At 45.9% G+C, this 20591-nt stretch overlaps 1 protein-coding gene across 2 annotated transcripts in view; it reads right to left on the bottom strand.

Moving 5' to 3' along the window:
* The window catches only part of LOC141112687 (mixed lineage kinase domain-like protein), a 74423-nt gene extending 54827 nt beyond the window's left edge, over positions 1 to 19596 (bottom strand). Inside the window, exons 1-2 of one of the 2 annotated variants that reach the window (XM_073605691.1) lie at positions 19268 to 19595; positions 17986 to 18036 (exon numbers count right to left, since the gene is read on the bottom strand). The gene's annotated coding sequence lies outside the window, so the exon portion shown is untranslated. Of the gene's footprint in view, positions 1 to 17985; positions 18037 to 19267 lie in introns of both variants that reach the window. The other variant, XM_073605692.1, reaches the window with a different exon arrangement.
* Positions 19597 to 20591: the final 995 nt, after the last annotated feature.

Here is a 20591-nt window from a genome sequence, read left to right as displayed (position 1 = left end):
AATCTGCTTTCGGTACACCGACGTCAGATTGTACCAGGCAAATTTCCCTGCCTCAGCTGCTGCACTGCCGAAAGAAGTTCGCTCCCAGCCATCCACATGCCCAGAGGTTGAATGCTAGCTTGGCAAAATTGCTGGCACTTCAATTGCTGCCTTTTCAGTTGGTAGACTCTGTCCCCTTCCGTGAGTTTGTGGAATGTGCGGTTCCTCAGTGGCAGGTACCCAAACGCCAGTTTTTCTCATGGAAGGCGATTCCGGCTCTCTACCGGCATGTGGAAGGCAATGTCTTGGCCTCGCTGGACAGGGCGGTCAGCGGTAAGGTGCATATTACCGCTGACTCATGGTCCAGCAGGCATGGACAGGGACGTTACCTAAGTTTCACCGCGCATTGGGTGACTCTGCTGGCAGCTGGGAAGGATGCAGGACAAGGTGCAGTAGTGTTGGAGGTTGTTCAACCACCACGCCTCCAAAATGCCACTACTAATGATTGTGACACACCTCTCTCCTCCACCCCCTCCTCTTCTTCTTCCTCCATGGCCTCTTCCTGCGCTTTATCCTCAGAACCAGCGGTGCTCCGTAGCCGTTCAAGGGGCTACGCAAGTATGCAGGCCAAAAGATGCCATGCGGTGCTTGAGCTGGTGTGCTTGGGGGACAGGAGCCACACTGGGGCAGAGGTTCTGTCAGCTCTGCAGGGGCAGGTTCAGAGGTGGTTGACGCCACGCCAACTTAAGGCAGGAATGGTGGTTCGCGACAATGGCACCAACCTCCTCTCTGCCCTCTGACAGGGACAAATGACCCATGTGCCCTGTTTGGCTCACGTCCTTAACTTGGTGGTGCAGCGGTTCTTGGGCAGGTACCCGGGCTTACAGGATGTTCTGAGGCAGGCCAGGAAAGTCTGTGTGCATTTCCGCCGGTCATATAATGCCAGTGCTCGGCTGGCAGACCTCCAAAAGGAGTTTAACCTGCCCAAGAACCGCCTAATCTGTGACATGCCCACCAGGTTGAACTCAACGTTGGCCATGCTGCAGCGGCTGCACACGCAGCAGAGGGCCATCAATGAGTACCTGTGCAACTATGGCACCAGGACAGGGTCAGGGGAGCTTGTTTTTTTTTCCCCACGCCAGTGGGCCATGATCAGGGATGCATGCACTGTCCTGTCACCATTTGAGGAGCCCACGAGGATGGTGAGCAGTGACAGTGCATGCATCAGTGAAACTGTCCCCCTTGTCCACCTTGTCCACCTGTTGGAGCACACACTGTGTGGAATAATGAACAGGGCACTTGAGGCAGAACAGAGGCAGGAAGAGGAGGACTTCCTTAGCTCTCAAGGCCCCCTTTATCCAGACAGTGTTCCTGCGTGCCCGCCGATCACACAGGAAGAGGAGGAGGAGGATTGGTGTCAGTATGGAGGTGGAGCCTGGCACTCAGCATCAGCAGCAGTCTTTAAGGGATCAAGAAACAGATGGATTTGTACGTGGCTGGGAGGAGGTGGCTGCGGACCATGTCGTCCTTAGTGACCCAGAGGACTCCGGACCGAATGCCTCAGCAAACCTACGCTGCATGGCCTCCCTGATCCTGCAAAGCCTGCGTAAGGATCCTCGTATTTGTGGTATCAAGGAGAAGGACCAATACTGGCTGGCAACCGTCCTTGATCCACGTTACAAGGGTAAGGTTGCAGACCTTATCTTGCCATCGCAGAGGGAGCAGAGGATGAAACATCTTCGGGAGGCCTTGCAGAAAGGTCTGTGCAACGCGTTCCCAGAGACTGGGAGGTTACTGTTTCTGGACAACGGGTTGCTGAGGCTTCGGTCAGTCAAAGAAGGAGCGGTGGAGAAGGTGGCCGTCTGACCGATGCGTTCAGACAATTTTTTGGTCCGCAGCCCCAAGGTATTATCGGTTCCAGCAACCATCGCCAGCGTCTTTTTTACATGGTGCAGGAATACCTAGGGGCAAGATCTGACTTGGACACCTTTCCCACCGAAAATCCTCTGCTTTACTGGGTCTTGAGGATGGATCACTGGCCAGAGCTTGTACAGTATGCAATTGAGCTACTGGCCTGTCCTGCATCCAGCGTTCTTTCGGAACGCACATTCAGTGCTGCTGGAGGCTTTGTAACCGATCACAGGGTGCGTTTGTCCACTGACTCGGTCGATCGACTGACCTTCATAAAAATGAATCAATCTTGGATCACCACCAGCTACCAAGCACCTGATGCTGATGTAATCGAATAATTTTTTTTGAAATCTCAGATCCCTTCAAAGACTGCTTATGCTGATGCTGAGTGACTATCCTGAGTAATTATCCTCTTCCTCCTCAATGATCACGCTGATAGCTTGTAAGAACATTTTTGGTTCTGAGCGCCACCACCAGTGCCTAAGGCCCACTTTTTCAGCCCCTGTTTAACAGGGGCGTGTAATTACAATTTTTGATGCAATACTTTGCAGCAGGGCTCGTTTCTGCATTCCAACTAGAGTATCTGTGAGGGGTTACAGTGTTGTGGCACCAGCACCAGTGCCTAAGGCCCAATTTTTCAGCACCTGTTTAACAGGGACGTGTAATTACAATTTTTAACCACTTGCCGACCGCCTCACGCAGATATACTGCGGCAGAATGGCACGGGCAGGCAAAATCACATACCTGGTACGTGATTGCCTTCCTGCGGGTGGGGAGTCCGATCGGACCCCCCCCCCCGGTGCCAGAGGCGGCCGGGATTTGTTCGCGGGTGATGAGAGGTGAGGGGGAGGCCATCCATTCGTGGCCACCCCCTCACGATCGCTCCCGGCGAATGAAAATCCTTCCTCTGCCTCTGTAATGTAAACAGAGGGAGAGGAAGTGATGTCATCCCTCCTCGAGCCGATGTTTTCGTTCCGGCGCTGAGGAGAGAAGACATCAATGTGAGTTTGCACAACACTACACTAACAGTAGAACACGCAGGCACACTTTTCACCCCCCAGTCACCCCCCGATCACCCCCCTGTACCCCCTGTCACAGTGACACCAATAGCAGTTTTTTTTTTGCATTGGTGTCAGTTTGTGACAGTTATAAGTGTTAGGGCAGTTAGGGTTAGCCCCCTTTAGGTCTGGGGTACCCTCTTTAGGTCTAGGGTACCCCCCTAACCCCCCCTAATAAAGGTTAACCCCTTGATCACCCCCCGTCGCCAGTGTCGCTAAGCGATTGTTTTTCTGATCGCTGTATTAGTGACACAGGTGACGCTAGTTAGGGAGGTAAGTATATAGATTCGCCGTCAGTGTTTTATAGCGACAGGGACCCCCATATACTACCTACTAACCCCCTGATTGCCCCCTAGTTAACCCTTTCGCCAGCGATCACCGTATAAGTGTTACGGGTGACGCTGGTTAGTTTGTTTTGTATAGTTTATTATAGTTTTAGGGCACCCGCCGTTTATTACCTTATAAAGGTTTAACCCCCTAATTGCCCGGCGGTGATGTAAGTTACGTTTTTAGGGTCAGATAAGGTCTGCGTCGCTCCAGGCAGCGTCAGGTTAGCGCCAGTACCGCTAACACCCACTTACGCAGCATACACCTCCCTTAGTGCTATAGTATCTGAACAGATTGATATCTGATCCGATCAGATCTATACTAGCGTCCCCAGCAGTTTAGGGTTCCCAAAAATGCAGTGTTAGCGGGATCAGCCCAGATACCTGCTAGCACCTGCGTTTTGCCCCTCGGCCCAGCCCAGCCCAGCCCACCCAAGTGCAGTATCGATCGATCACTGACACTTACAAAACACTAAGCACACATAACTGCAGCGTTTGCAGAGTCAGGCCTGATCCCTGCGATCGCTAACAGTTTTTTGGTAGCGTTTTGCATCAGTCGCTAACAGTCAGGAGCTTTTTTGCCTGTGAGTCTCACTAGTGTAACACTAAATTTAGAGCCCAAAATGGCAAATCGAAGGTACACTAGTGAAGAGGCCTACACGTTTCTGAGCATGACAGATAGTGAAGAGGAAGTCACTCATCTGTCAGACTCAGGCTCAGAATACGATCCTGTAGACGACAGCGGCTCCATGACAGATAGCTCTGACGACGGAGTTGTGGTCCCTGCTAAGGTCGTACCAGACCCCGAACTTCTTCTTCTGTCCTTGAAGTGCAAGAACCGCAGGGCTCTCGTATGGAGCAGAGAAGTACTAGTGTACTAGTGCCGCTATTCCTTCTGGTGAACTGGTAAGCACCAGCGGCCTAGTACACCCTGGTTGTACATCCAGCACTACAGTATCACGTGGTGACGTGGCGAGTCCCATAAGTGCAGTTCAAGCTGGCGAGGTGGCAAGCACAAGTAGTGTCCCGCTGCCACCAAGAAGACGAACACAGGCCCGTCATGCCCATAGTGCCCTTCCTGCTGCCTTTCGCCAATCCGAATTGGGTACCCACCACTTCTGCAGCACCCGTACTTCCCCCATTCACTGGCCAACCCGGAATTCAGGTGGAAACAGTTGATTTTACGCCACTGGATTTTTATTTCGCTGTTTTTCAATGAAGATCTCTATAGATCTATTGTGGACCAAAGCAATTTATACGCTGGTCAACACATCGCCACTATTCCCCAGTCCTGCCTTGCAAGAGATTGGAGACCAATTACGGTCTCCGAATTTAAGATCTTTCTGGGCCTTTCCCTCAACATGGGCATAAATAAAAAGAGTGAGTTGCGGTCATATTGGTCCACTGACCCAATTTACCATATGCCCGTGTTCTCTGCCTCCATGACCAGGGCACGATATGAGCAGATTTTGCGGTTCATGCACTTCAATGACAATGAACTCTGTTGTCCTCGTGGAGACCCTGAATACGATCGGCTCTACAAAATTCGGCCCCTCGTAAACCACTTCAACCAACGTTTTGCAGACTTGTTTACTCCCCATCAAGTTGTCTGCGTTGATGAGTCCCTGATTAAATTTTCTGGCCGCTTGTCATTCAAACAGTATCTTCCCAGCAAGCGTGCCAGATACGGCGTCAAGATGTATAAGCTCTGTGACAGGGCCACAGGCTATACATGTAGTTTTATGGTTTACGAGGGAAAAGATAGTCACGTAGAGCCGACAAACTGCCCTGACTACATAGGAAGTGCTGGCAAGATAGTGTGGGACTTGGTGTCACCCTTATTCGGAAAGGGGTACCACTTGTACGTGGACAATTATTACACGAGCATGCCACTTTTTAGTCACCTTTTTGATCATCAGATTGGAGCATGTGGCACCGTGCGACCTAATCGCCAAGGCTTTCCCCAGCGGCTTGTAGATTCCCGTCTTAGGCTGGGGGAGAGAGCCTGCTTGAAGTGTAATAACTTGCTCGCTATGAAGTGGAGGGACAATAAGAATGTTTTCGTTCTTACCTCCCTTCATGCAGACACGATGGTCCAAATTACTACGGCGACTGGTGTTGTGGAGAAACCCCTCTGTGTCCACGAATATAACCAAATTATGGGAGGGGTGGACCTCAACGACCAGTTGTTGGTGCCGTACCTAGTTGCCCGTAAGGCCAGACGCTGGTACAAAAAAGTGTCTGTTTATTTATTTCAATTGGCTTTGCTGAACGCTTATGTGCTATACAGAGCTTCAGGACGGACTGGATCCTTCCTTAAATTCCAGGAAGAGATCGTCAGAGCCCTTCTGTTTCCAGACGGTGCTCCACCTCACCATCCCCAACCAAATGCAGTAAGCCGGCTGCATGAGAGGCATTTTATTTATGTCCTCCCGAGTACCCCTACCCAACGAGCCCCCCAAAAAAGATTTTGTGTCTGCAGCAAGCGCGGATTTAGGCGTGACACCCGGTATTATTGTCCCTTCTGTCCTGACAATCCTGGTCTTTGCATTGGTGAATGTTTTGAACGCTACCATACACTAGTTGAGTATTAGCGTAAGGTACAGCACTGCACAGACTAGGACACACTTTCACAGGGTCTCCCAAGATGCCATCGCATTTTGAGAGACCCAAACCTGGTACCAGTTACAAAAGTTAAAGTTACAAAAAAAGTAAAAAAAAAAAAGCACAAAAAAATATAAAATATTAAAAACCAAAAATAGTTGTCGTTTTATTGTTCTCTCTCTCTATTCTCTCTCTATTGTTCTGCTCTTTTTTACTGTATTCTATTCTGCAATGTTTTACTGTTGTTATGTTTTTATCATGTTTGGTAGCCATTTTTTTGTTTTCAGGTACGCCATTCAGCTGCAGAGCGGATTTATTTATCTTGACAGCAACAGCGTTTGCTCCCACGAAACATAAAGCCGTGACTCCAGCGCTGTCGGAGGTGATTTCACCACCACAGTTACATACTTCAGCATATATGCCGAAGCGTGGGGGCAGCAGTGGGTGGAGGAGCGATTTGCTCCTGCCTTTTGCGGGAGGATGCCCCCATGCTTTGGCATATATATATTTTAGGCACAGGTTGCGTTTAAATGTTTTATTTTTTACTATTTTTTTTTGTATTTGCTTTGCAGGTATGGTAAGTCTTACTGTTATACTGCAATGTTACTTTGTTTTATTGTTAACCATCATTTGCTTAGCAGGTACGCCATTCAGCTGCAGAGCGGATTTATTTATCTTGACAGCAACAGTGTTTGCTCCCACGATACATAAAGCCGTGACTCCAGCGCTGTCGGAGGTGATTTCACCACCACAGTTACATACTTCAGCATATATGCCGAAGTGTGGGGGCAGCAGTGGGTGGAGGAGCGATTTGCTCCTGCCTTTTGCGGGAGGATGCCCCCATGCTTCGGCATATATTTATTTTAGGCACAGGTTGCGTTTAAATGTTTTACTTTTTACTATTTTTTTTGTATTTGCTTTGCAGGTATGGTAAGTCTTACTGTTATACTGTAATGTTACTTTGTTTTATTGTTAACCATCATTTGCTTAGCAGGTACGCCATTCAGCTGCAGAGCGGATTTATTTATCTTGACAGCAACAGCGTTTGCTCCCACAATACATAAAGCCGTGACTCCAGCGCTGTCGGAGGTGATTTCACCACCACAGTTACATACTTCAGCATATATGCCGAAGCGTGGGGGCAGCAGTGGGTGGAGGAGCGATTTGCTCCTGCCTTTTGCGGGAGGATGCCCCCATGTTTCGGCATATATAAACGGTGCATGTATGCCCATCATTAGAAGTGGGTGGATGAAGGGAGGTATTCTAATGGTGGGCATACCCACCGATCAATATCTTTTTTCCGTTCAGCCCACAGGCTTCATGAAAAAAAAGTTTACAATATATGCCCAACAAGGACCAGCAACGTACTGGTATGTTGCTGGACTTTGAGTGGTTATACCAGAATGATGCCTGTAGGTTTAGGTATCATCTTGGTATCATTCTTTTCAGCCAGCGGTTGGCTTTCATGTAAAAGCAATCCTAGCGGCTAATTAGCCTCTAGACTGCTTTTACAAGCAGTGGGAGGGAATGCCCCCCCCTACCGTCTTCCATGTTTTTCTCTGGCTCTCCTGTCCCAACAGGGAACCTGAGAATGCAGCCGGTGATTCAGCCAGCTGACCATAGAGCTGATCAGAGACCAGAATGGCTCCAGTCATCTCTATGGCCTAAGAAACCGGAAGCTATGAGCATTTCATGACTTAGATTTCGCTGGATGTAAACAGCGCCATTGGGAAATTGGGAAAGCATTTTATCACACTGATCTTGGTGTGATCAGATGCTTTGAGGGCAGAGGAGAGATCTAGGTTCTAATAGACCCCAATTTTTTCAAAAAAGAGTACCTGTCACTACCTATTGCTATCATAGGGGATATTTACATTCCCTGAGATAACAATAAAAATGATTAAAAAAATTTAAAAAATGAACGGAACAGTTTAAAAATAAGATAAAAAATAAAAAATAAATAAATAAATAAATAAATAAAAAAAGCACCCCTGTCCCCCCCTGCTCTCACGCAAAGGTGAACGCAAGCGTCGGTCTGGCGTCAAATGTAAACAGCAATTGCACCATGCATGTGAGGTATCACCGCGAAGGTCCTATGGAGGGCAGTCATTTTAGCAGTAGATCTCCTCTGTAAATCTAAAGTGGTAACCTGCAAAGGCTTTTAAAGGCTTTTAAAAATGTATTTAGTTTGTCGCCACTGCACGTTTGTGCGCAATTTTAAAGCATGTCATGTTTGGTATCCATGTACTCGGCCTAAGATCATCTTTTTTATTTCATCAAACATTTGGGCAATATAGTGTGTTTTAGTGCATTAACATTTTAAAAAGTGTGTTTTTTCCCCAAAAAATGCGTTTGAAAAATCGCTGCGCAAATACTGTGTGAAAAAAAAAATGAAACACCCACCATTTTAATCTGTAGGGCATTTGCTTTAAAAAAATATATAATGTTTGGGGGTTCAAAGTAATTTTCTTGCAAAAAAAAATATTTTTTCATGTAAACAAAAAGTGTCAGAAAGGGCTTTGTCTTCAAGTGGTTAGAAGAGTGGGTGATGTGTGACATAAGCTTCTAATTGTTGTGCATAAAATGCCAGGACAGTTCAAAATGACCCCATTTTGGAAAGTAGACACCCCAAGCTATTTGCTGAGAGGCATGTCGAGTCCATGGAATATTTTATATTGTGACACAAGTTGCGGGAAAAAGACAATTTTTTTTTTTTTCTAAACAAAGTTGTCACTAAATGATATATTGCTCAAACATGCCATGGGAATATGTGAAATTACACCCCAAAATACATTCTGTTGCTTCTCCTGAGTACGGGGATACCACATGTGTGAGCCTTTTTGGGAGCCTAGCCGCGTACGGGACCCTGAAAACCAAGCACCGCCTTCAGGTTTTCTAAGGGCGTAAATTTTTGATTTAACTCTTCACTGCCTATCACAGTTTTGGAGGCCATGGAATGCCCAGGTGGCACAACCCCCCCCCCAAATGACCCTATTTTGGAAAGTAGACACCCCAAGCTATTTGCTGAGATGTATAGTGAGTATTTTGCATTGACCTCACTTTTTGTCACAAAGTTTTGAAAATTGAAAAAAGAAAAAAAAAATTTTTCTTGTCTTTCTTCATTTTCAAAAACAAATGAGAGCTGCAAAATACTCACCATGCCTCTCAGCAAATAGCTTGGGGTGTCTACTTTCCAAAATGGGGTCATTTGGGGGGGGGGGGGGTTGTGCTATCTTGGCATTTTATGGCCTTCAAAACTGTGATAGGTAGTGAGGAGTGAAATAAAAAATTTACGCCCTTAGAAATCCTGAAGGCGGTGCTTGGTTTCGGGGGCCTGTACGCGGCTAGGCTCCAAAAATGTCCCACACATGTGGTATCCCCGTACTCAGGAGAAGCAGCAGAATGTATTTTGGGGTGTAATTCCACATATGCCCATGGCATGTTTGAGCAATATATCATTTAGTGACAACTTTGTCCAAAAAAAAAAAAAATTGTCACTTTCCCGCAACTTGTGTCAAAATATAAAATATTCCATGGACTCAACATGCCTCTCAGCAAATAGCTTGGGGTGTCTACTTTCCAAAATGGGGTCATTTGGGGGGGGTTGTGCCATCTGGGCATTTTATGGCCTTCAAAACTGTGATAGGTAGTGAGGAGTGAAATCAAAACTTTACGCCCTTAGAAATCATGATGACGGTGCTTGGTTTTCGGGGCCCCGTACGCGGCTAGGCTCCCAAAAACTCCCACGCATGTGGTATCCCCGTACTCAGGAAAATCAGTAGAATGTATTTTGGGGTGCAATTCCACATATGCCCATGGCCTGTGTGAGCAATATATCATTTAGTGACAACTTTGTGCAAAAAAAAAAAAAAGTTTGTCATTTTCCTGCAACTTGTGGCAAAATATAAAATATTCCATGGACTCAACATGCCTCTCAGCAAATAGCTTGGGGTGTCTACTTTCTAAAATGGGGTCATTTGGGTGGGTATTGTGCCATCTTGGCATTTTATGGTCTTCATAACTGTGATAGGTAGTGAGGTGTGAAATCCAAAATTTACACCCTTAGAAATCCTGAAGGCGGTGCTTGGTTTCGGGGGGCCCGTACACGGCTAGGCTCCCAAAAAGTCCTAAACATGTGGTATCCCCGTACTCAGGAGAAGCAGCAGAATGTATGTTGGGGTGTAATTCCACATATGCCCATGGCCTGTGTGAGCAATATATCATTTAGTGACAACTTTGTGCAAAAAAAAAAAATTTGTCACTTTCCCGCAACTTGTGTCAAAATATAAAATATTCCGTGGACTCAACATGCCTCTCAGCAAATAGCCTGGGGTGTCTACTTTCCAAAATGGGGTCATTTGGGGTTTTTTTGTGCCATCTGGGCATTTTATGGCCTTCAAAACTGTGATAGGTAGTGAGGAGTGAAATCAAAAATTTACGCCCTTACAAATCCTGAAGGCAGTGATTGGTTTTCGGGGCCCCGTACGCGGCTAGGCTCCCAAAAAGTACCACACATGTGGTATCCCCGTACTCAGGAGAAGCAGCTGAATGTATTTTGGGGTGCAATTCCACATATGCCCATGGCCTGTGTGAGCAATATATCATTTAGTGACAACTTTTTGTAATTTTTTTTTTATGTCATTATTCAATCACTTGGGACAAAAAAAAAATATTCAATGGGCTCAACATGCCTCTCAGCAATTTCCTTGGGGTGTCTACTTTCCAAAATGGGGTCATTTGGGGGGGGGGGTTGTACTGCCCTGCCATTTTAGCACCTCAAGAAATGACATAGGCAGTCATAAACTAAAAGCTGTGTAAATTCCAGAAAATGTACCCTAGTTTGTAGACGCTATAACTTTTGCGCAAACCAATAAATATACGCTTATTGACATTTTTTTTACCAAAGACATGTGGCCGAATACATTTTGGCCTAAATGTATGACTAAAATTGAGTTTATTGGATTTTTTTAATAAAAAAAGTAAAAAATATCATTTTTTTTCAAAATTTTCGGTCTTTTTCCGTTTATAGCACAAAAAATAAAAACCGCAGAGGTGATCAAATACCATCAAAAGAAAGCTCTATTTGTGGGAAGAAAAGGACGCCAATTTCGTTTGGATACAGCATTGCATGACCGCGCAATTAGCATTTAAAGCGACGCAGTGCCAAATTGTAAAAAGTGCTCTGGTCAGGAAGGGGGTAAATCCTTCCGGGGCTGAAGTGGTTAAAGCAATACTTTGCAGCAGGGCTCGTTCCTGCGTTCCAACTAGAGTATCTGTGAGGGGTTGCAGTGTTGTGGCACCAAGACCAGTGCCTAAGGCCCAATTTTTCAGCCCCTGTTCAACAGGGGCATGTAATTACAATTCTTGCTCTAATATTTCACAGCAGGGCCAGTTTCTGCACCCACCAAGAGCGAGTGAGGACTTACAGTGTTGTGGCACTAGCACCACCACCACCAAAGGCCCAATTTTTCTGCCCCTGTTCAACAGGGGCATGTAATTACAATTCTTGATCTAATATTTCACAGCAGGGCCCTGTGAGGGCTTACAGTGTTGTGGCCACAACACCTAAGGCCCAAATTTCTGCTGAGTATATAGGGCAGGCCCCTACTTTCAAACATCCAACTTACAAACGACTCCTACTTGCAAACGGAAGGAGAAAACAGGAAGTGAGATTAAATCTACCCCTAGGAAGGGAAATTCTCTCCTGTAAGTGTTAATATGGGAAAAACGTTTCTCCTTTCCACTGATGCTTTATCACCAATCCTTGTTTCACAAAAAACACCAAATTTTCAAAAAACATTTGTCATTGGGACAAAAAATGAGGTGAAATCTTCTGAAGAGGAGCACAGACAGCAAAACAAATGTCACAGGGGTGATAACCCTTCCCTATGTTTTCCAAAAAGCTTAAAATAGATTTTTTGGCTGGAGCTAAACACATTAAAAATGTACCAGTTCAAAATTACAAAAAAATTCTACTTAACAACAAACCTACAATGCCTGTCTTGTTTGCACCGCCTGTATACTGCTGTTCAGAGTATATAGGGCCTGGTGGCCCCACGCCTTTCCTTTTTTTAATTTAGGTGTGGGGTTCCCCTTAATATCCATAGAAGACCCAAAGGGCCTGGTAATGGACTGGGGGGTACCCATGCTGCTTGTCTCACTGATTTTCATCCATATTGCCAGGACCCGACATTACATTAAAGCCGCAAGCAGTTTTAAATTACTTTTTTCCTTTAAAAATGACATTTTGTGCAGGGACTGTTCTAAGCACAGGAAACATGCGCCACTTTACAGGCATACTACCAGGTACGATATTTAAAGGAATATTTCACTTTTTTTTTTTAACTTTAAGCATCATTAAAATCACTGCTCCCAAAAAAACGGGCGTTTTTGAAAGTTTTTTTTGCATTGATACATGTCCCCAGGGGCAGGACCCGGGTCCCCAAACCCTTTTTAGGACAATACCATGCAAATTAGCCTTTAAAATGAGCACTTTTGATTTTGAACGTTCGACTCCCATAGACGTCAATGGGGTTCTAACGTTCGTGCGAATTTTCGGTCCGTTCGCAGGTTCTGTTGCGAACCGAACCGGGGGGTGTTCGGCTCATCCCTATATAAACAATATTATTGTGTATCTCTCTATCTCCTGTCTGAACAATGTTCATAAACAATGTTACTTTGTATCTCTCTATCTCCCCACTATTCAATGCTTATAAACAATGTTTTTTTGTATTTTTCTATCTCCTGTCTGATCAATGTTTATAAGCAAAGTTACCTTGTATCTCTCTATCTCCCATCTGAACCAATGTTTAGGTAGTGCTACCCCCAGAGGAGCCACTAAATTGTTTTGTGGTTTCTCTGCACACCTGAAGATGACACACATTGCCCACACATTGCCCACTCAGCACTTACCAACACACCTTAAAGAGGGAGTCCCGCGAAAAAAAAAAATGTTAAAAGTCAGCAGCTACAAATACTGCAGCTGCTGACTTTTAAAATAAGGACACTCACCTGTCCCAGGGTCCAGTGATGTCGGCACCCGAGATCGAATCTTCCCTCGGTCCTCGGGTGCTGCCGCCGCCATTCTCTGTAAGGGAATCAGGAAGTGAAGCGCAGTTCCCTACTGCGCATGCGTGAGTCGCGCTGCGCTTCCTAACTGGTCCCCGCTGTCTCTGGGACCCATGTGTGTCCCAGCAGACAGCGCGGTGGGGACGGGAAGAGGCATAGACTCCCGTGGCAGTCTATGTCGGAAGTGGGTGCAAATACCTATCTTAGACAGGTATCTGCACCCCCCTCCCCCCTGAAAGGTGCCAAATGTGACACCGGAGGGGGGGAGGGTTCCGAAAAGCGGAGGTTCAATTTTTGGGTGAACCTCCGCTTTAAGGTATTTCAAAGAAATGATTAGGCCAGGCATCACTAAATGGCAGGACGCAGCCCACATCCGAACCGAGTAACAGTCCTATCTGGATCGCAGCCTCACCAAATAGATGCCTGTGTATCTTCTGGCCGGTGGCTCCCCTGCTCGCCATTGCCACTATCATTCTCAAGGGAGGTCACAAGATGGGAGGCACAGCAGGTCTGGATAGAGGTTGGGGCTTTTCAAGTTAAAAAGCAAGTGATTGGTTGTTAGGCTGTGGGGCAGTCCAGGCAATCCTTCACCTGCCTTTAATATTAAAAGTCCCGCTCTCTATCCAGACCTGGCGCACCTTCCATCTTGTGTGAGTGAGTAGGATAGGACAGTAATGAGGGTGGGGGGGGGGGGGAGTGCTGCAATGAGATGAAAGGGACAGGAGTTTGTAATATGGAGGCAAGACTGCGATGTAAAGAGGGGTCTGTAGTGTAATGGGGGGACTGTGAAGTAAGGGGTGTTGTAATATGAAGGGGAGACTGTGATGTAAAGAATGGGGACTATTATATAAAGGGGACTGTGGTATAAGGCTGGGGGACTGTGATCTGATGTGAAGGGAGGACTGAGGGCAATGGTGTAAAGGGCGGTTGGTGATGGGGAGATCTGTGATGGGGGTGTAATGGTAACACATACTGGGCCCCTCACAAAACTGTGTGAAAGGGCAAGGATGCCATGTTGTTCAGAACTCAGCCATGACAGTTTGAAACACAGGTTGGTGAATAGCAGCAGTGGTCCCCTTTTTTCACCCCCCCCCCCCCATGAAGCATCTGGTACAATACACAAACTGTTAAATGATGCCAGGGACTTCTTATCAGTCCACTGATTGGGCACAGACAGACCCTTTCCATGAGGCCCCTTTCACACGGGGTGGATCCGCTCAGTGGACTCCGCTAGCTCAGTGGGAGATCGATCCGTTAATCCCTGCTAAGCCGGCGGATGACAGGTCCATCTCTGCTCACTGTGCAGGGATGGACCTGTCAGAGCCCCGCTGATCTCTATGGGAAAATAGGATGAAAACAGACATGTCCGTTTTCATCCGATCCTATCCAATCCGCTGGACGGATAGCGAACGTATCGCCATCCGTCTGTTTTGCGTGGATCTCATCGGATCGGATGGCAGGCGGGTGTCAGTGGACACATCTCCGCTGATATCCGCCTGCCCATACAAGTCAGTGAGTAGCCCGCTCGGATCCGCCTGAAAAACGGACAGGCGGATCCGAGCGGGTCTATCGTGTGAAAGGGGCCTTAGCCAATACAGTCTAGGTACCCTTGTAAAACTGTAAAATTCACAAGCTTGAGCAACCCAGAAAACAAACAGATATCAGACCACCCCCATCATAAATACCTTGGCTAAAGTCTGTAGAATACACATATCTATCTCTTCCTCTTGGTAGAATCCATAATCCACCTGGCTTCACTCTGCCTCTCCCACAGCTCTCCCCGTGGAGGCCTCCACTGGACTCACTCACCCAGACCCAGTGGTTGGAAAGGAGTTGGTGTTGGTTTGTTTCCATCCCCACTGAGCACCTTTCAAGTCCTTCTTAACCCTCCCTCTCTATTCTTCTCTTCTTTCGAGACTCAATGTATTCATCTGTTTTTTCCCATTTATCTAAGGCTTGCAGTGATCTATCAGCCTCCTGGACCAGTGTCACGCTTTCTTGATGACTTCTTTGCCTAGCTACCCCACTTTCTCACCTCTAAAATACCCACCATCATTCTTGGTGATTTTAACATCCCCACTAATGTTAACAGCCCATCTACATCCTAACTTTTAAACTTACAGTAACCTCACCTTTTGACCTAACACAATGGGGTTGATTTATTAAAGGAAAATATACTGTGCACTGCAAGTGCACTCGCTCCAGAGCTTAGTAAATGAGGTAAAGTTTCACTTTGAAATGAATATCCAATCACATGCAAGGAAATGATTGGATGATAGAAACCAGCAGAGCTTCCCCTCATTTCAAATCTTCCCCTCAGATCTGGAGCGACTGCACTTGCAGTGCACAGTATATTTGCCTTTAGTAAATCAACTTCAATGGTCACAGTCCCCCACTCCCTCTGATGGTAATACCCTTAACCTTTCTTTCTCTCATCTTTGCACTCCCTAAACCCTCACCAACACCCCCTTTCTGCTCTCTGATCACAATCTCATCACTTTCACAGTGTCCTTTAACCACCTACCTCTCCAATCAGCAAACAATTAGCCTTAGAAACCTTCACCAATTTAATCCTTCCCTTTTCTACTCTGCAATTGACCATCTCTATGACAAAATACCCCCCTTCCCCTTGTCCTGCCCTGGCCTGGCCACTTCTATCTATTTCTCTCTCTTCCACACTGAACTCACTTGCTCCTCTCATTATATGAAATATCAGGCCTCGACCATTACAACCTTGGCAGACTGATGACACCAAGCCTAACAAGCCTACTTTGGCACTCTCATTAATACTTTGTCCTCGTCTTCTCTACTTTTAACTCTCTACTTTCTCCACCATTGCCTCCACCCAGTAACTCGCTCACGAGATTGAAAATCACTTCAAAAACAAGATTGATGCAATTTTTGGGGGCATCTCCACTGCACAGATATCTACCCCATTTAACACACCCTGTACAAAACCACCCTAGGTCGCTAAAGTTTTCTCAGAAGCCCGCCTTACACTTGACCCTGTTCCCTCACAAATACTACAGTCACCCTCTTCTATTCTATGCTCTCTCCACTTACATCTTCAATCTCACCTTCTCTACTGGCACTTTCCCCTCCTCTCTATAACATGCTCTGAACACCCTTATACTTAAAAATCCCTCACTGGACCCTACAAGCCTGAACAACTTAAGACCCATCTACTTGCTCCAGTTTACCTCTAAACTTTTAGTCTACAACCGTCTGAGCCCCTACCTCACTGACAACAACCTTCTTGACCCCTTACAGTCTGGCTTCCGCTTACTACACTCTACTGAAACTGCCCTACTCACTAATGATTTACTAACTGCTAAAACCCATGGGCACTATTTCATACTACTACATACTCATACTACTAGACCTTTCTGCAGACTTTGATACTGTCCATCTCCTTGTCAAAAACCTCCACTCTCTTGCCCTTCAAGACTCTGCTCTCTCATGGTTTTTCTACTGCCTACTACCTATCACAGCACTCTCTTAGTCTTACCTATAGCTCTGCCTCCTCCTTTCCACTCCCTCTCTGTAGGGGTCCCCCAAGGTTTTGTCCTCTGACCCCTCCTCTTCTTCATTTACACCTCCTCCCTTGGTCACGTGATAAACTCCCATGGCTTACAGTACCAGCCCTATGCTGATGACACACAAATCTATCTCTCTACTCTTCACCTCAGTCTCCTCTCGCCTTGCTAACTCACTAACTGACATATCAGCATGGATGTCACACCACTTCCTCAAACTTAATCTTTCTAAAAGTGAGCTCATAATATTCCCTCCTGCCAGGAGCGTACTTACAGGGGTCACAGGGACCTGACCCCTGTGACCCAGCCCCATGCTCCAGGGGGCCCGAGCGGCCACCTGTATGCTTGGATAGAAGGGGAGCAGGGGCCGAATGCCTGCTTCTCCTCCTCTTCCTCCTGCAGACATTCAGCAGCTGCAGGAGGGAAATGAAGGACATTAGTTCCTCCACATGCTGCTCCTGCCGCCTCCCTATTGCTGTCCTGCTGCCCCGGGCTCCTGTGTGCTCTCTCCTGGCCCCGCATCTCCCCCGGGTTTCCCCATCCTACCTCCTGCCGGCTGCTGCTGGGGATCTGTCAGGATGAAGAGCAGGGAAGTAACAGATAAACATGTCATTTACTGGCTCCTTCCTTGTCTTAATGAATAGAGTCAGTGATCGGTACCGATCTCTGACTGTTTTTTTTTTTTTTTTATCCACTCATAGAGCGGCATAGTGAACTGTGTTTACTATGCCTCAGTTTATGAATGAACAGGAAGCCTCTATGCAGAGCTATTCTATGCCCCCAAACTGAGGTGCGGTGCATAAAAATGAATAAAATGTAATTTTGACATTTTATTATAGTTAAAAGAAAAAAAAAGGATACAGAACTACGCACTTAAAGTGGTTGTAAACCCTTACAACACACTTTTTGCTACAGGTAAGCCTATAATAAGGCTTACCTGTAGCTACCCTGGATATCTCCTAAACCTGAACGGTTTAGGAGACATCACCTGCGCACTGAAGCAATGGCATGTACGTGCCATTGCTTTCAGTGACTGTGCCGTTACCGGCGGGTCACGCACGCATGTGCGGGAGTGACATCATTGCAGCTTTGGCCAATCACAGTGACGGAGCCAAGATACCCGTAGGTAACTCCGGAATGACGTCGCTGGCCGGTGCTGTGTCGGGCACCGCAGAGGGGGCTTCAATCCCAGGTGAGTATTACATAATGAGCTAGTATGCTATGCATACTAGCTCATTATGTCTTTGTCTTGCAGGTGTTAGTTTTTTTTATTTTTTTCCAAAGTGAGTTTACAACCACTTTAAGCACCACCATACCAGTTCCTGGACTTTGCACTAACAGGTGACCGCACAATAGAACCTTGCATTTTACATTAAGGACCAGGATGTTTGGGCCCTAAAGGTGGGGGGGATTGTGACATGAACAGGAGGCTGTGATGTGAAGAATCTGAGTCATAGCTCAAACATGAAAGGTGGACCTCTGCTGGAAGAAAATTGTACTCACCAGACCTCTGTAAATTTTAATTCAGTACTCCTATATTAGGTCAAGCATAGCCTACAAGAAGAGAAGATTACTTTGTATCGCTTAACATCTGATCAATGCTTATAAACAATGTTACTTTGTATCTTTTTATCTTGACATCTGATCAATGTGTATAAACAATGTTATTTTGTATATTTTTATCTTGACATCTGATCAATGTGTATAAACAATGTTACTTTGTATCTTTTTATCTTGACATCTGATCAATGTGTATAAACAATGTTATTTTGTATATTTTTATCTTGTGCCTGATCAATGTTTACAAACTTTGGGGTTGATTTACTAAGGGCAGATAGATTTGTGTGTCATCAGCATAGGGCTGGTACATTCGCTTTAGATCTGAGGGGAAGATCTGAAATGAGGGGAAGGTCTGCTGACTTTATCATCCAATCATGTACAAGCAAAAATGCTTTTTTTTATTTTCCTTTCATGTCCCCCTCAGATCTACAGCGACTGCACTTTCAAGTGCACTTGTAGTGCAAAGTGGATTTAGTAAATGAACCCCAATGTTACTGTGTATCTCTCTTTCTCCTGTCTGAGCAATGTTTATAAACAATGTTACTATTGTAACTGTTGTAAATGTTACTATTGTAACTGTTGTAATTCCTACACTGTTCACCTGATTTGGATGTAAATACCCCCAAACTAAAGCTGAAAGTCTGCAGTTAAAGCACATCTTGTTCGTTTCATTTCAAATCCATTGTGGTGGTGTATAGCGCCAAAATGATTAGAATTCTGTCGATGTCCCAGGCTGTGTATATATACATATATATATATATATACACACACAGCATGTGAGTGTTAAACTTCCAGACATTTACTTATGCGTCATCGATCATGCTGCGATCAATAGACTGAAAAACATATATCTCATAAGTTCCCTGCGGGCAGATCACAGCCCTGCCGGGGTATGCAGTACCCTCTCCTGCGGGTCGGAGTGACAGATCATATTGGAGGAATATAGGGACTGTGGGGACAGGCTGCTTATTTCCAACACTCGGACACAATGCTGCATGGCCAGTCAATGTTTACTTTGTACTGTGCCACATCCCAGACATGAATGAAGTGTCCTATAATCCCTGATATGTCTGGCCATGCCAGAGGCCATTGTATGGCATGTTCTGCCCAGAAAAGTCAATGCCCACACAGAATGATAAAATCTCACCTTATTTACTAAGCTAAGTGAACATCTCTAACTTTTTAGTAAATCACCCCCCCCCCCCTTGACGGTAAATTGTCTGACCTTTGTACAGGCTGATGCAATGGCGAAGGGTGGAATCCTCGGGGTCCTCTCTGAGCTCTTTCACCTTCTCTCTGTCTCCAGCGTTCTATCCACAAACTTCCCTTCCAAGAAAATGGCTCAGCCTCCAAAAAAGGAAGTCTTCACCCAGAGCCACGACAGCAACTTTCATTTTCACTTTTAAATGTGACTACCCAAGAAAGTAATGTTCTGATTTCTGTGTGACGCTCTGTAATGAGAACCATTCATTATAGACTCACGTCACAGAAGACAGAGCGCTGCGGGCTGCTACTGCTCCATCTGAAAACGCCAGGTGCCTGGCTGTCATTCTCATCCAATGACGTTAAGGCTCAATACTGGCTTTTTAACTTCCCCTTCCCCCCTTAACCACTTTAGGACCGAGCCTCTTTTTGAGATTTGTTGTTTACAAGTTGAAAACTGTTTTTTTTTTTGCTAGAAAATTACTAAGAAACCCCAAACATTATATATTGTGGTTTGAACACCGTTTTCATATGCGGGCGCTACTCACATATGCGTTCGCTTCTGCACGCGAGCTCGACGGGACGGGCGCATTTAAAAAACATTTTTTTCTTATTTATTTTACCTTTTATTTTTACACTGTTTTAAAAAAAAATTGTGTCACTTTTATTCCTATTACAAGGAATGTAAACATCCCTTGTAATAGAAAAAAAACCTGACAGGACCTCCTAAATATGAAATCTGGGGTCAAAAAGACCTCAGATATCATATTTACACTAAAATGCAATAAATAAAAAAAAAAATTGTCATTTAAATTTTTTTTTTAAATGGCCCTTTAAGAGCTATGGGCGGAAGTGACGTTTTGATGTTGCTTCCGCCCTGCAATGTTATGGAGATGGGTGGGGGCCATCTTCCCCTCACTCGTCTTCATACCCAGCAAGGGTGAAGATCCAATCGCCTACGCCGCTGCCGACGGCTCCGGTAAGCAGCGGAGGGCACCGGAGAGCGGCGGGAGGGGGGGTCCTTTCCCGCCACCATTAACAGTGATCTTGCGGCGAATCCGCCGCAGAGACCACTCTTATCGGAAAGCAGACCGCCCGCTGAAGAAGAGGATACCGGAGTTATGGCAGCAAGTACATTTGTTTTTGTGCGAATGCCAGCAAAACTGCGCTTGATAATGTGAGGCCATCTGTGCAAAAGGTGGAAAAGGATCTTTCAATATGATAATGATCCAAAGCACACTAACAAATCCACTAAGGAACGATTTAAAAAGAAGGGTACCAAAATGGCATCCATATTGTACTATACAAAGGAAACGTAGAAAGATGAAATAACCTGAGATAAGGGT

Source organism: Aquarana catesbeiana, linkage group LG11, assembly GCF_042186555.1.
Source record: "Aquarana catesbeiana isolate 2022-GZ linkage group LG11, ASM4218655v1, whole genome shotgun sequence".
NCBI lineage: Eukaryota > Metazoa > Chordata > Amphibia > Anura > Ranidae > Aquarana > Aquarana catesbeiana.
This window is presented reverse-complemented; position numbering and strand designations above follow the sequence as displayed.